At 42.9% G+C, this 16813-nt stretch overlaps 1 protein-coding gene across 3 annotated transcripts in view; it reads left to right on the forward strand.

Moving 5' to 3' along the window:
- frmpd1b (FERM and PDZ domain containing 1b) overlaps nucleotides 1–16813 on the forward strand; it is a 155236-nt gene that overhangs the window by 24547 nt on the left and 113876 nt on the right. For 2 of the 3 annotated variants that reach the window (XM_061930309.2, XM_061930312.2), the window contains exon 2: nucleotides 15259–15403. The gene's annotated coding sequence lies outside the window, so the exon portion shown is untranslated. Of the gene's footprint in view, nucleotides 1–15092; nucleotides 15139–15258; nucleotides 15404–16813 lie in introns of those variants that run through there. The other variant, XM_061930310.2, reaches the window with a different exon arrangement.

Genomic DNA, 16813 nt, shown 5'->3' on the forward strand with positions numbered 1-16813 from the left:
GAATAGCAGCCACAGGCCCACATGGGATTACAGCTTTCCTGTCCATAGGGGAGGCAGTAGCAAGGACCTGGCTTCTGGACTAGACAGTCACAGGTTCAAAACCGTGGAACGGAAATCTGCAAATTGTGAGTGGTTGCCGCTCAAGAGATTCTAGTTGTCTTTCTGAACACCCGAGCTCTACAGGGATGTTTGATTGGTTAAGTTAGATAGTTAGTTAGTTGGTTAAGTTACCTTGTATACTGTCGGACTGTGGAAGAAAAGTCTTATACAGGTAAAAGCCAGTAAATTAGAATATTTTGAAAAACTTGATTGATTTCAGTAATTGCATTCAAAAGGTGTAACTTGTACATTATATTTATTCATTGCACACAGACTGATGCATTCAAATGTTTATTTCATTTAATTTTGATGATTTGAAGTGGCAACAAATCAATCAATCAATCAATGTTTATTTATATAGCCCTAAATCACAAGTGTCTCAAAGGGCTGCACAAGCCACAACGACATCCTCGGTATAGCCCACATAAGGGCAAGGAAAAACTCACCCCAGTGGGACGTCGATGTGAATGACTATGAGAAACCTTGGAGAGGACCGCATATGTGGGTAACCCCCCCCCTCTAGGGAGACCGAATGCAATGGATGTCGAGTGGGTCTAACATAATATTGTGAGAGTCCAGTCCATAGTGGATCCAGCATAACAGTAAGAGTCCAGTCCACAGTGGGGTCAGCAGGAAACCATCCCGAGCGGAGACGGGTCAGCAGCGCAGAGATGTTCCCAACCAATATACAGGCGAGCGGTCCACCCCGGGTCCCGACCCCGGACAGCCAGCACCCCATCCATGGCCACCGGATCTGTGTGTCTTCCCCTCCACAAGGGATAGGGGGCAGCAGAGGAGAAAAGAAAAGAAACGGCAGATCAACTGGTCTAAAAAAAGGGGGGCTATTCAAAGGCTAGAGTATACAAATGAGTTTTAAGATGGGACTTAAATGTTTCTACTGAGGTAGCATCTCTAATTGTTACCGGGAGGGCATTCCATAGTGCTGGAGCCCGAATAGAAAACGCTCTACAGCCCGCAGACTTTTTTTGGGCTCTGGGAATCACTAATAAGCCGGAGTTCTTTGAACGTAGATTTCTTGCCGGGACATATGGTACAATACAATCGGTAAGATAGGCTGGAGCTAGACCGTGTAGTATTTTATACGTAAGTAGTAAAACCTTAAAGTCGCATCTTAAGTGCACAGGAAGCCAGTGCAGGTGAGCCAGTATAGGCGTAATATGATCAAACTTTCTTGTTCTTGTCAAAAGTCTAGCAGCCGCATTTTGTACCAACTGTAATTTTTTAATGCTAGACATAGGGAGACCCGAAAATAATACGTTACAGTAATCGAGACGAGACGTAACGAACGCATGAATAATGATCTCAGCGTCGCTAGTGGACAAAATGGAACGAATTTTAGCGATATTACGGAGATGAAAGAAGGCCGTTTTAGTAACACTCTTAATGTGTGACTCAAAGGAGAGAGTTGGGTCGAAGATAATACCCAGATTCTTTACTGAGTCGCTTTGTGTAATTGTTTGGTTGTCAAATGTTAAGGTGGTATTATCAAATAAATGTCGGTGTTTAGCAGGACCGATAATCAGCATTTCCGTTTTCTTAGTGTTGAGTTGCAAGAAGTTAGCAGACATCCATTGTTTAATTTCATTAAGACACGCCTCCAGCTGACTACAATCCGGCGTGTTGGTCAGCTTTAGGGGCATGTAGAGTTGGGTGTCATCAGCATAGCAATGAAAGCTAACACCGTATTTGCGTATGATGTCGCCTAGCGGCAGCATGTAAATACTAAAGAGTGCAGGGCCAAGAACCGAACCTTGGGGGACTCCGCACGTTACCTTAACATAGTCCGAGGTCACATTGTTATGGGAGACGCATTGCATCCTGTCAGTAAGATAGGAGTTAAACCACGACAAGGCTAAGTCTGACATGCCAATACGTGTTTTGATACGCTCTAATAAAATATTATGATCGACGGTATCGAAAGCAGCGCTAAGATCAAGAAGCAGCAACATAGATGACGCATCAGAATCCATCGTTAGCAGTAGATCATTAGTCATTTTTGCGAGGGCTGTCTCCGTAGAGTGATTTGCCCTGAAACCGGATTGAAAAGGTTCACAGAGATTGTTAGACACCAAGTGTTCATTTAGCTGCTGTGCGACAATTTTTTCGAGGATTTTCGAGATAAACGGAAGGTGGGACACCGGCCGGTAGTTTACCATGAGGTCAGGATCGAGGTTAGGTCTTTTGAGCAAAGGATGAATAACCGCTTTTTTGAATGCTAGTGGAACAGTGCCAGAGGAGAGTGATAAGTTTATAATATTTAGCACTGATGGACCTAATAATACAAAAAGCTCCTTAATAAGTTTCCCAGGAAATGGGTCAAGTAAACATGTTGTTTGTTTTGTCCCATTGACACATCTTAACAATTCCTCTAATGTTATTTCATCAAAGAGAGAGAAACTATTTTGGAGGGCGGTATCCTTCGTAGATACAGTCGTATCTGTGTTAATAGAACCCAGTTGTAGCTGCGATGCATTGTCTTTAATCTCCTTTCTAATGAGTTCAATTTTCTTATTAAAGAAATTCATAAAATCATCTGCTGAGTGGGTGGAGCTACTGGGAGGAGTCCCTTGTTGGGTTAGCGATGCTACTGTACTAAACAAAAATTTCGGATCATTTTTGTTGAGGTGGATGAGATTTGAGTAATATTTAGCTTTAGCTAGGGTAAGCATGTGTTTATAAGTTGTTAAACTATCACTCCATGCTTGATGGAAAACCTCAAGTTTAGTAGCGCGCCATTTGCGTTCCAGCTTTCTACATGATAATTTATGGGCTCTAGTTTCTTCTGTAAACCATGGGGTGCGCCTTTTAGGGGCTCTTTTAAGCTTTAGCGGTGCTATACTATCAATGGTGTCGCGCAGGGCGTCGTTAAAGTTGTTAGTGAGGTTATCAATAGAGCCGACATAGTTTGGGAATGGTGCCATTACCGAAGGCAGTAGGCCAGCAAGAGTCATCGTTGTGGCAGCATTAATGTTGCGGCTGCTATAGTAGTTATTATTATTAGTTTGTTGACAATGAGTCAGAACTTCGAATTTTATAAGGTAATGATCGGACATTACTTTAGTATACGGGAGTATCGTAACTTTGGAGGTGGTGACACCCCTGACCAGCACTAGATCTATCGTATTTCCGTTGCGATGCGTAGGTTCATTTATTATTTGTGTAAGACCACAGCTATCAATTATAGTCTGGAGCGCCATGCACTGAGGGTCCGATGGGGTATTCATATGGATATTAAAGTCCCCCATTATGATTATATTGTCGGCGTGCGTCACTAAATCAGCAACGAACTCTGAAAATTCACTGATGAAGTCCGAATTGGGTCCTGGGGGGCGGTAGATAACAGCCAGGTGGAGAGGCAGCGGTGTGACAAACCTCATAGTAAGCATCTCAAACGAGTTATATTTATTATTTAGGTTCGGGGTAAGATTAAAGTTTTTATTGTGGATGAGTGCAACTCCCCCACCCCTTTTAATGGGACGGGCAATATGCGCTCCCGCATAGCCAGGAGGAGACGCCTCACCCAGCGCAAAGAAATCGTCTGGTTTGAGCCAGGTCTCGGCGAGACCAATAACGTCAAGATTATTGTCTCTAATGACCTCATTAACTAATAACGTTTTGGAAGATAATGATCTTATGTTTAAGAAGCCCATATTATAGGTAGTGGGCTGTTTTGAGGAGTTTTTGTTGAAATTATCCGTAGTAGCAATATTAATAATGTTGTGTTTATTATGTGTAGTGCAATTTAAATAATTACGACCATATCTAGGAATTGATATGACGGGAATTTTCCGATTGTTTGCTTGATGTTGTGATAAACCGAACGCATCATAACTTGCCACCTCAGTAGAGTGCATGTCTACTTCTGACACAGAAAAAACATTTTTTGAGTTGTGTATTGTTCTAAAATAGTTGCTATGTGTGCAGGTATTATCCAGCCTGGCGCTGGCTAGTTCTATTTTAACTAACTTCTCACCCGGACTAGCGCTTCTTTGAGGATTAGCCTTTCGCTTTGTTGTTAGCCCCGCTCGGCATCCCCGCTTCTGCTTCCGCTCACACCGCTTACGTGTCTTCCGTTGACGGTCCACGCTGGCACTTAACTCCGCTGCTTTGGAGGCCGCTGGATGTAGCCAGCGAAGAATCCCCATGCTAGCGAGGAGGTCGAAAGTACCCGCATCTTTCAGCCTATAACGGCCCGATCTATCCACATCCAGAATCGTCTGTCGGTCGTATCTGATCACGAAGTGTCCACGCTGTGAGCCAGCCATGAAATAGACAGAATTGACGGATATTTTTGCCAAATCGCTCTACACTTCCAAGAGCGTCTGCAAGCCGCTGCCATCAGGGCGCCGCCATCCAAAATTCCGTGTGTCACAAAATTAGAATATTACTTAAGGCTAATACAAAAAAGGGATTTTTAGAAATGTTGGCCAACTGAAAAGTATGAAAATGAAAAATATGAGCATGTACAATACTCAATACTTGGTTGGAGCTCCTTTTGCCTCAATTACTGCGTTAATGCGGCGTGGCATGGAGTCGATGAGTTTCTGGCACTGCTCAGGTGTTATGAGAGCCCAGGTTGCTCTGATAGTGGCCTTCAACTCTTCTGCGTTTTTGGGTCTGGCATTCTGCATCTTCCTTTTCACAGTACCCCACAGATTTTCTATGGGGCTAAGGTCAGGGGAGTTGGCGGGCCAATTTAGAAGAGAAATACCATGGTCCGTAAACCAGGCACGGGTAGATTTTGCGCTGTGTGCAGGCGCCAAGTCCTGTTGGAACTTGAAATCTCCATCTCCATAGAGCAGGTCAGCAGCAGGAAGCATGAAGTGCTCTAAAACTTGCTGGTAGACGGCTGCGTTGACCCTGGATCTCAGGAAACAGAGTGGACCGACACCAGCAGATGACATGGCACCCCAAACCATCACTGATGGTGGAAACTTTACACTAGACTTCAGGAAACGTGGATCCTGTGCCTCTCCTGTCTTCCTCCAGACTCTGGGACCTCGATTTCCAAAGGAAATGCAAAATTTGCATGGTTGGGTGATGGTTTGGGGTGCCATGTCATCTGCTGGTGTCGGTCCACTCTGTGATGACGTCACAGTGGGGGCAATTGTATATTGTTATGATTGGTTTCAGACATGCTTATTAGCAAGTTACATGAAGGAACATCATGTGGTTACAATTGTACTATTCAACATATCTGTAAAGGAGTAGGAAGAGGCAAAGCTTATATTCAATCTCACCATTTTATTGATAGTTCATTCACACCATGTCTAAGTTAAGTTCACTCCCTGTGTGAAAAAAAGGAATGTGTTGGAAACATGAATACCCTTGTCCTTTGTTTCCTTGTTGTCGCGATGATGTCATCTTCAGAATGTTCAGAGTATTTTAGCTGTAGATTTTACAGTTCAAGTGACTTGAATTTTCTCCTGCTTCCTCAACTTGTGTGCCATCTTTGCATTGACAGTGTTGCGTTTTGTCAGATGCCTATTGATGTAGACCAGGGATGTCAAACTTGTTTTCATTGAGGGCCACATGGCAGTTATGGCTGCCAGCAGAGGGCCGCTTGTAACAACAAATAATGTATGAATTTGCCTCTAGATTTCATTATTAATTATATCAATTGTTTTACGTAGACTAGCGATTTTACAGTGAAAACTTTACATTTACAAAATTTTACTGTGTTTTAATTTTTTTTTTACAACATTTTGCAGTGAATGGAAAAACAGTACCAGTTTTTGGGGGGGCTTTTACAGAAAAAGCTGGCAGCTTAGTTGCCAGAATTTTTGTATTAAATGTACTTTTTTTTTTTAACAACATTACATTGTGAATGGAAAAACAATACAAATTATTTTTTTATTCTGGCAATTTAGCTGACAGTTTTTGTACCGTAAAACCAAATGTACCGTCTTTCCATTTACAGTAATACACCGTTAAAATCAACAACCGTAGATTTTACAGTCAAAAACTGGCAGCTCAGTCAACAGAATTTTTAACGCAAAAAAAAGTAGTCGTTTTTTTTCAATTTACAGTAATATGCTGTAAAGAACGTAACATTTATTGTCATTTTTAATAATTTGATGGGTAGTTTGCTGTAAAGTTAAGTATTTTTATTTAGACCAAAACATGTTTGGAAAGCATGATAATATACTGTAATATTTGTTGCAATATTGGACACTATTAAAGTTCAAAAGGTATGCAATTTCAAGCAGTACATATATTTTTTCTGTGAAAATGAAAAAAATCAATTACATTTAGTGAGAAAATATGAAGTACTTTATTGACACATATCATTTCCAGGTGTTTGCAGGCCAGATCAAATGATGTTCTGGCCCCGGGGCCTCGAGTTTGACACCTGTGATCGAGACGCTTGTTTCTTTCAGCTTGACTTGCTGCTTCAGCAAAGCCATCTTGCCTTTTTTGTTGGTGAACTACCGTATTTTCCGCACCATAAGGCGCCCTGGGTTATAAGCCGCGCCTTCAATGAACGGCATATTTCAAAACTTTGTCCACCTATAAGCCGCCCCGTGTTGTAAGCCGCATCTAACTGCGCTAAAGGAATGTCAAAAAAACAGTCAAATAGGTCAGTCAAACTTTAATAATATATTAAAACCAGCGTGATGTGGGCGCGCATGGAGTCGTATATCAACATGGACAGAGCTGCGTGAAAAAAGCCACCCGGCCTCTTCGCGTAAACTTAAACTTACCTTAACCACTCGCTCATCTTTTCTTCATCCATCCCTTCGAGTTAGCTTTTATGATGACGCCGGCTGGAAAGGTCTCTTTTGGCAAGGTCTTCCTTTTGAATATCACCATGGGTGGAAGTTTCTGGCCATTAGCATGGCAAGCTAGAACCACAGTGAAGGATGACTTCTCATTCCCTGTGGTGCGAATATTCACCGTACGTGCTCCCGTTGTATCCACAGTGCGGTTCACAGGAATATCAGTTGCTGTGAAATAGTAATCCGTGTGCGGATGGAGAGATTGCGTCTTTTCATGAACCGGATCCCTGTCGCTTAGTAGGAGCCATTTTGTGGTCTTTACAGATGTAAACACACAAAGGAAATGAAACGTACGGTAATATCCGCGCGCTTTTTCTTCTTCTACGCGGGCGGGTGGTTGCTTACAGTAGAAGAAGAAGCGCTTCCTGTTCTATGGGGGCGGGTGCTTACCTTGGCGGTTGCTTGCGTAGAAGAAGAAGCGCTTCCTGTTCTACCGGGAAAAAAGATGGCGGCTGTTTACCGTAGTTACGAGACCGAAACTTTATGAAAATGAATCTTAATATTAATCCATATATAAAGCGCACCGGGTTATAAGGCGCACTGTCAGCTTTTGAGAAAATTTGTGGTTTTTAGGTGCGCCTTATAGTGCGGAAAATACGATACATGATAATGACATGTTATTATTGTTGGACATATAAGAAGTGATTCTGTATAAACCTCAAATACGAAAAACAATAATACAACAGTGCTATCTATGAGCACTTGTGAACCATCGAAGTATGCAGTTCATCCTAAAGGCGGAATGATGTTATCCAAATGTCATGGAAAACCTTCCGGTGACTGGCAAGGCTTTCTGAAAGTCACAAACGTGACGCTCACATGTTTTACTAGAAAGGTTTTCATCTGCTTTAGGTCACACAACAATATAGAAATGACGGAGAGAAAACAGATCGGAGTGTGTAAAGTTCACTTCCTCTCGTGTGTTTTACAGAGAAATGAAACAAGTTACATACTGTCTATATGCTCTTTGCATTTTTGACTTGAGCAGAGTGTTTCCAGAAACCTGATTTAAGCATTCCTTTAGAGCAGCGGTGCTCACACTTTTTCTGCAGGCCAGCTACTTTTCAATTGATCAAGTCGTGGAGATCTACCTCATTCATATATATAATTTATATTTACTTATTTATGAAATATATGTTTTTGTTAACACATTAAAGGTGGTGATAATACAAGCATGTTTAACACATACAGGTAAAAGCCAGTAAATTAGAATATTTTGAAAAACTTGATTGATTTCAGTAATTGCATTCAAAAGGTGTAACTTGTACATTATATTTATTCATTGCACACAGACTGATGCATTCAAATGTTTATTTCATTTAATTTTGATGATTTGAAGTGGCAACAAATGAAAATCCAAAATTCCGTGTGTCACAAAATTAGAATATTACTTAAGGCTAATACAAAAAAGGGATTTTTAGAAATGTTGGCCAACTGAAAAGTATGAAAATGAAAAATATGAGCATGTACAATACTCAATACTTGGTTGGAGCTCCTTTTGCCTCAATTACTGCGTTAATGCGGCGTGGCATGGAGTCGATGAGTTTCTGGCACTGCTCAGGTGTTATGAGAGCCCAGGTTGCTCTGATAGTGGCCTTCAACTCTTCTGCGTTTTTGGGTCTGGCATTCTGCATCTTCCTTTTCACAATACCCCACAGATTTTCTATGGGGCTAAGGTCAGGGGAGTTGGCGGGCCAATTTAGAAGAGAAATACCATGGTCCGTAAACCAGGCACGGGTAGATTTTGCGCTGTGTGCAGGCGCCAAGTCCTGTTGGAACTTGAAATCTCCATCTCCACAGAGCAGGTCAGCAGCAGGAAGCATGAAGTGCTCTAAAACTTGCTGGTAGACGGCTGCGTTGACCCTGGATCTCAGGAAACAGAGTGGACCGACACCAGCAGATGACATGGCACCCCAAACCATCACTGATGGTGGAAACTTTACACTAGACTTCAGGCAACGTGGATCCTGTGCCTCTCCTGTCTTCCTCCAGACTCTGGGACCTCGATTTCCAAAGGAAATGCAAAATTTGCATGGTTGGGTGATGGTTTGGGGTGCCATGTCATCTGCTGGTGTCGGTCCACTCTGTTTCCTGAGATCCAGGGTCAACGCAGCCGTCTACCAGCAAGTTTTAGAGCACTTCATGCTTCCTGCTGCTGACCTGCTCTATGGAGATGGAGATTTCAAGTTCCAACAGGACTTGGCGCCTGCACACAGCGCAAAATCTACCCGTGCCTGGTTTACGGACCATGGTATTTCTGTTCTAAATTGGCCCGCCAACTCCCCTGACCTTAGCCCCATAGAAAATCTGTGGGGTATTGTGAAAAGGAAGATGCAGAATGCCAGACCCAAAGACGCAGAAGAGTTGAAGGCCACTATCAGAGCAACCTGGGCTCAAGACGTCAATAGTTGCCTTTCCAAAATAAAGCTGCAGTCCAGTCAGTGAGGGAGTGTTGTGCATGCATGTGGTGTGTGGGTAAGAGCAGTGTGCCATAGCCAAGTTTGTTCGAGCCGCAAACAGGAGAGAGTGGACCGTGTCTATGAACTGAACACTGCGTGTAAAACCACAGGATTGAACAACGGACTGTTTTGTCAAAGACAGAGAGACACTGTGTGGGAAAGTGAGGAGCGAGTGGGGGATTGTCTCGGAGGAATGACACGCAGATGTTGGGATCGAGACTGCGCCTTCATAACCTCAAACGCAAACAAGATTGGAGGGGAGGTTGCACGGCTTTCTGGGAAGGCTGGGAATAAGACAGTAGCCGACCATCACACTCACTGAAAGAAGAAGGCAAACAAAACAGGACAGTGTAGATCTCCGCCAAGGCCAAACAATCCTGATTTGGGCCACCACAAAATTCATATGCTGCGTTTGAGGAAGTGCGTAACATCCTAGTCATGGTTACCTCTAGTCTAACGTAAACAAAAAACATTGCTGACAACCATAAAAAACTATTATTTTCAGTCCTTAAAAATAATATCATAGTTTTATGGGCAGCCTTGATAATAAAAAAAACCAAAAACATTTGACCATGTCTTTATTCATGATCTGTCTTAAGAAACCATTTGTCATGATCTGTTGCCCGAATCATGTTTGTTTAGTTTTTGAGTCCCTCAGTTCCTGTTTTGAGAACCCCTGAGATGATGTTTTAGTTGCCATGGGTGCAAATTAGTTTCTCCTGCCTCTGATTAGTGTTTGGGACGCTCACCTGCTCCCGGACACTAATCAGAGAGCTACTTATTCCTGTTTTTCGCCACACACAGTCTGGTTTTCTTATTTGCTTCCATGCAACAGTTACGACGTCTACTTATTTGATTCCTGAGCTAAGCTTCGCCATTCGTCTTCTCGTTAGCTATTCTGTTGGCTTCCTGCGCTATAGGCACACTTGTTTTGTTTAACGGTTTACGTTGTATTGCGCACCCCCCTCCCCACACCCACACACACACACACACACACACACACACACAGAGCGGGTCTCCGGCTTGTGACACTCAGAAGGACGACACCGCAGCGCTCCAATAAAACACACTCAGATCTTCTGTTTCTAGCCGATACTACATAAAAAAAAAAAACGTAAAATAACGCATCATGTGGTAACGGTAACTGAGTTACTGAATATAAAAAATAACGCGTTAGATTACTAGTTACCGCTGAAACTAACGGCGTTATACAAAGTAACGCGTTAGTCCCAACACTGGAAATGCAGCATTAGATTGCCATCTCTTGCATGTGCCTCTATGTCAGGCCTGAGCAAATTAAGGCCCCGGGCCCGCAATCTGGCCTGCCGGACATTCCCAAATATTTTTTTGGGATCTTTAAGATATAAAGTGTAGCTGCCATTATGATGTGCACTCATCTTTTCTAATGACCATAAGTCTTCAACTATACTAAGTATTTCCATGGTTGGAATCTTCACTTTTGCATGATATACTAGTTACTATGGTAAACTAATTAGTTACTATGGTAATCTATTTAGTTACTATGGTAATCTAATTAGTTACTATGGTACTATGGTGTCCGCCCTGAGATGGGTAGGTTGTGAGTTCAAACCCCAGCCGAGTCATACCAAAGACTATAAAAATGGGAGCCATTACCTCCCTGCTTGGCACTCAGCATCAAGGGTTGGAATTGGGGGTTAAATCACCAAAAATGATTCCCGGGCGCGGCCACCGCTGCTGCCCACTGCTCCCCTCACCTCCCAGGGGGTGATCAAGGGTGATGGGTCAAATGCAGAGAATAATTTCGCCACACCTAGTGTGTGTGTGTGACAATCATTGCTACTTTAACTTTTAACTTGAACTTTAGTCTAAGTCACAGCAGCTCAGACGAGGCACCAAGCAGTGAGGGTGGGGAGCGTTTCTACAGAGTGTTTCCAGAGCGGCCAGCCTGAAATGTGGGTGTCAGGGACAGACGCGGGAGGGGATTATTTACAACAAAGTTCTAAAGCTTAGTGATATATCACATATATCACATTTTAGGTGGGTTTATTTTTACCCTTTGCGTTCATATTTCGCTATTTTTGTTGCGTTTTTTCTTGATTGTAAAATATGTGGATGGAGAGGGGGTGTGACGTTCATATGTTGTCAATATTCAGTGTTTTATCCTTCATAGTTAATATTGTAAATTCCACATTCTTTATTTTCATGTACATTCTGGGTGTCTCATGCAGTAAAAACATTTTAAATTCCATTCCGTTTTTTAAAGCGGTCTGTCATAACTTTTTTAGCATTCAATCAGACATTATTGTGATTATTAGGGCCCGCAATGGGACATAAGGACCTATTGTTATTCTAAGGTTTTATTATTCTTTCTTTCTTCTTCCGCCGCCTCTTTGAGCACTAATTTGACCCACTTAACATGCTTCAAAACTCACCATATTTTACCCACACATCAGGACCTGCGAAAATTGCCTTTTAATAAAAAAACCAAACCCCAAAACTCAAAATTGCGCTCTAGCGCCCCCTAGGAAGAAGAAAAAACTACGCTGCCTGTAACTCCCACTAGGAAGGTCGGAGAGACATGAAACAAAAACCTTTATGTAGGTCTGACTTAGATCTACATTTCACAATTGTATATCCTCGGGCTAAAATAAACAGGAAGTTGGCAATTCCCCCTTCAAGACAAAAAAGTACTAAAAACAGTCACTTTTGCCTCTTTGAGCTGCAATTTGACCCCCTTAACATGCTTCAAAACTCACCAAACTGAACGCACACATCAGGACTGGCAAAAACTGTGATCTAATAAAAAAAACGAACCCCAAATTCAAAAATTGCGCTTTAGAGCTATTTTTGAATAAAACGGAGAAAAAAACTGCTCCTCGGAAGAAAATAATTACAAAACTGCCTGTAACTCCCACTGGGAAGGTCGGAGAGACATGAAACATAAACCTCTATGTAGGTCTCACTTAGACCTACATTTCATAAATTGACAACCCCCAGCAAAAATCAACAGGAAGTTTGCTATTCCCCCTTCAAAACAATTTTTTGGTAAAAACCCGTCACCTTTCTTCAAACATTATCTCCTCTGAGCGCGTTTGTTGTTTCGGCTTCAAACTTACACAGGAGAGAGATTGAACCCTTCTGATTAAAAGTTGGTGAAAGAGTTGTGATACCTGCTCCGGTTTTGATTTTATGACCCTTCAAAGACCCGCTGCACTGATGCTCCTGCGGTGCTGTTTTTTTAAGATGGCTGCTCTAAAGCAGGAAGCACCAACGTGCCCACACAATGCAGACAAGGTAGGTACACTAGACAAAAGTCTTGGGACACTTCAGACTAAAAGTAGACAAAAGTATTGGGACACTTAGGACTAGCACCTGCCAAATACGCGGGCCCGAACAACGCTGCTTGCAGCTTTAATTAGGGCCCGCACGGCCCATTGCAAAAGGACTCCCACAGGGAATCCTTATGCAATGGGACATAAGGACCTATTGAATTTCTAAGGTTTTATTCTTTATTATTATTATTATTATTATTCTTTATTATTCTTCCGCCGCCTCTTTGAGCACTAATTTGACCCACTTAACATGCTTCAAAACTCACCATATTTGACCCACCCATCAGGACCTGCGAAAATTGCCTTTTGATACAAAAACCGAACCGCAAAAATCACAATTGCGCTCTAGCGCCCCCTAGGAAAAAATAAAACTACATTGCCTGTAACTCCCACTAGGAAGGTCGGAGAGACATGAAACAAAAACCTCTATGTACGTCTGACTCAGACCTAGCTTTCATAATGCTACATTCTCGGGTTAAAATCAACAGGGAGTTGGCTATTCCCCCTTCAACACAAAAAAGTACTAAAAACAGTCACTTTTGCCTCTTTGAGCTGTAATTTCACCCCCTTAACACGCTTCAAAACTCACCAAACTTAACGCACACATCAGGACTGGCAAAAATTGTGATCTAATAAAAAAAGCTAACCCCAAATCTCAAAATTGTGCTCTTGCGCAATTTGTCAATTATACGCACAAAAAACTACTCCTCGGATGAAAATACTGACAAAACTGCCTGTAACTCCCACTGGGAAGGTCGGAGAGACATGAAACAAAAACCTCTATGTAGGTCTCACTTAGACCTACATTTCATAAATTCACAACCCCCCAGCTAAAATTAACAGGAAGTTTGCTATTCCCCCTTCAACTCAACATTTTTGTACAAACCGGTCACATTTCTTCAAACATTATCTCCTCTGAGCGCGTTTGTTGTTTCGGCTTCAAACTAACACAGGAGAGAGATTGAACCCTTCTGATTAAAAGTTGGTGAAAGAGTTGTGATACCTGCTCCGGTTTTGATTTTATGACCCTTCAAAGACCCGCTGCACTGATGCTCCTGCGGTGCTGTTTTTTTAAGATGGCTGCTCTAAAGCAGGAAGCACCAACGTGCCCACACAATGCAGACAAGGTAGGTACACTAGACAAAAGTCTTGGGACACTTCAGACTAAAAGTAGACAAAAGTATTGGGACACTTAGGACTAGCACCTGCCAAATACGCGGGCCCGAACAACGCTGCTTGCAGCTTTAATTTGTATTAGTGTTCCTACAAATAGATATACCGGCCCCCGGACACATTTCTTTTCTCTAAATTTGGCCCCCCGAGTCAAAATAATTGCCCAGGCCTGCTCTATGTTGTCAACATATGCGCATTATTAACTGAGCCGTTTGGCAAAACTGACCTAAAAATGGGCCAAAATAGCAAACAATAGCTGATTAAAAGCAGAATGAAAGTACTAATAACCCAGGTATGTTTTTGATGTATTCAACAAGAACACAATACTTCGAGTGTTGCCATCTGGCTGTATTTGCCCTGAGGAATGCTGCCCTCATCAACATTCTCCGTTCCTCCTTATGAACAAACTCCCTCGCAACGCACTGGAGTTACTTTTGTTCCTTCTATTCATCCACTTCAGCGTGCATTTCTGTGCTGCTGCCCTCGTCACCCGCTTTTAAATCCTCCCCCCCCTTTTGTAGCCCCTCCAATATCCTGTCCTTTCTCTTTTCTTTACTTCGACTCGCTCTTTCACGATCCCTTCCCCGTTTCTCAGCCCCCTTTTTTTCGAAAGCAGCCTCCCATTTCCCCCGTTTCACCCCCGCAACCCTCATTTGTCTTTCCAGTGTCTCCTCCTCTGCTTTTGCCTTGCCCGGGCAGCGGTGTAAAAGAAGGCTGTGCCAGCTGCATTATTCATGTAGCCTGAGCCTGTGCACTGGGACATGGGGGGCCTCCTCAGAGTGTGAGGGACACACGGCAGTTTTGCCCTCCTCTCTGTCCGTTTGCAACATTTGAGTGTGCTTTTCATGTTTGCTTCTCACTTAACGCCACAAAACATTCCCCAAATGTTTATTTTCTCCCCAAGCTGACTTTAGGTTGGAGCCATATCCACCCCTTGATGTTCGTCATGACAGCTCTTTTATTACCGGCCAAGACTTTCTGTCTGCTTGGCAGCCTTTCTGCGCGTGTGTTTGTGCACCACACTCGACTGTCCTCTCTTGAGCGCGCCCAGTCAGAACTGTTAAGCTATGAAATTTTAATTTAGACAACCTGATGAGGATGGAGTGCCTCGTCCTGCCCATCGCCATGTGCCTCAGCGGCTGTGGTGGAGCGAGAGTGAGAGTAAGAGAGAGAGAGAGCCTTAGGGACCAGAGGAGGGGCCTCTTGGAAAACCACAACCACATTGCTGCCTTGGATTCACATCTGCTTTGGGACACACTTTCACCCTAAAAATATCATCTCAAGAGTAAAAAGGTTTGAAATTCCTACGCAGGTGTCAATCATATTGGATTACAGGCTGTTGTTCCACACCTCATGTCGACGACGTCTCGTTGATTGCTTTCCCTGAGCAGCTTTGCAATGTGTTTGTCACAGGTGGCTACACCAGACTGGGACCGATGATCACGAGGGTCCCCCTCCACCTCCTTTCAGCCAATCCTGGAGGGTCCGCAGAGTGGATGTCTCAGAGGTGGAGTGGATGTTTGTGTTGTGGCGTCCTGAAGAGGCAAGCTTCATCGCGGTGAGTCACGCGATCTCGCAGTTTCTGCCGAAAGCGCCGGACATTACGGCGAGACCTTGCAGGCATCTGCTTTGGATTATCCCGCTGACAGGATTGCAATGGCGATCCACGTGTTTGATAGCTTTATTCCAAGTTTTTCTGGCCTAAGATAAAACACCTCATCAACGAGGAGGAATCATTTTAGCTTGATCTGGAATGCGCCAGCGGGATAAAGTCATTAAAGTGTCACGTTACATGTAGAAATAGAATAATAAAGCATGAGATTTAAGGCTGAAACGACGCGTCGACGTAGTCGACGTCATCGGTTACGTAAATACGTCGACGCCGTTTTTGTGCGTCGGCGCGTCGCATATTTACGTCACACTACTTTACTGTCATGGCGGAGCGCAAAGCAGACGATGCGAGCGAGGGGAAAAAAGCACGCCAAAAGTCGTCAAAAGTGTGGGAGTATTTCAATAAACGGCCTAATAATGTTGTTGTATGCACACTGTGTCGAGCGGAAATGGCCTATCATAGCAGCACAACGGCTATGAACGAACATTTGAAAAGAAAACCCCCGACAGCGTTCTTGCCATCACCATCAACAAGTCAATCGTCCGCGTGCGTATACGTTGTCATTATTACACAAAAACATGAATGTGTCATTTGTATCTGCGTTGTAAATTCATAAACTAAAGCACCGTTTCGCTCTGAGAGGCGCGTTTGGCGTGCCTGTTCAGTGTTTACAAAGACGTGCTCCTCTTTAACGCTGTGGAGAGGCGGCGGCGGCGGCGAGCGAGCGGCGAGGCGGGGCGCGCCGGGAGCGACGCCGCAATCGTGCCCAGGTGCGCGATCCGCGCAGTTGGAAGAGAAAAGACTTTGTGTAAAATTAAAAGATTGTAAACCTGGCAACGCCGTCTGGCGTTCAGTCTGTCGGTCCTGAAAGAACCCCACGGCACAAGACGTGTCACAAACGCTAACGTTAATTAGTTGTGCAAATACCTTTTACAACATTAACAGTTACATATACTATGTACAAACCAACAATTAACTTTCACTTTAATCATACTATCATTGTTGTGTTATTAAGCAAAATAAGCAATACTTTTACTTTTGTTGAAATGTTTACACTGTACACTTTTTTGTATTGGATGTTTAGCTTTATTTTTGCACATTTTAGCAAATAAGCAATACTTTAACTTTTGTTGAAATGTTTACACTTGTTACAGAATATTTCCGTTTTGCACTTTTTTGTATTGGATGTTTATCTTTATTTTTGCACATTTTAAAGCAAAATAAGCAATACTTTTACTTTTGAAATGCTTATACTATTCCAGAATATTAAGATTTGCACTGGATGTTTACTTTTATATTTGCACATTAAAAAGCAAATAAGCTACTTTTAATTTTGTTAAATGTTAAAAGTTTTAA

Source organism: Nerophis lumbriciformis, linkage group LG36, assembly GCF_033978685.3.
Source record: "Nerophis lumbriciformis linkage group LG36, RoL_Nlum_v2.1, whole genome shotgun sequence".
NCBI lineage: Eukaryota > Metazoa > Chordata > Actinopteri > Syngnathiformes > Syngnathidae > Nerophis > Nerophis lumbriciformis.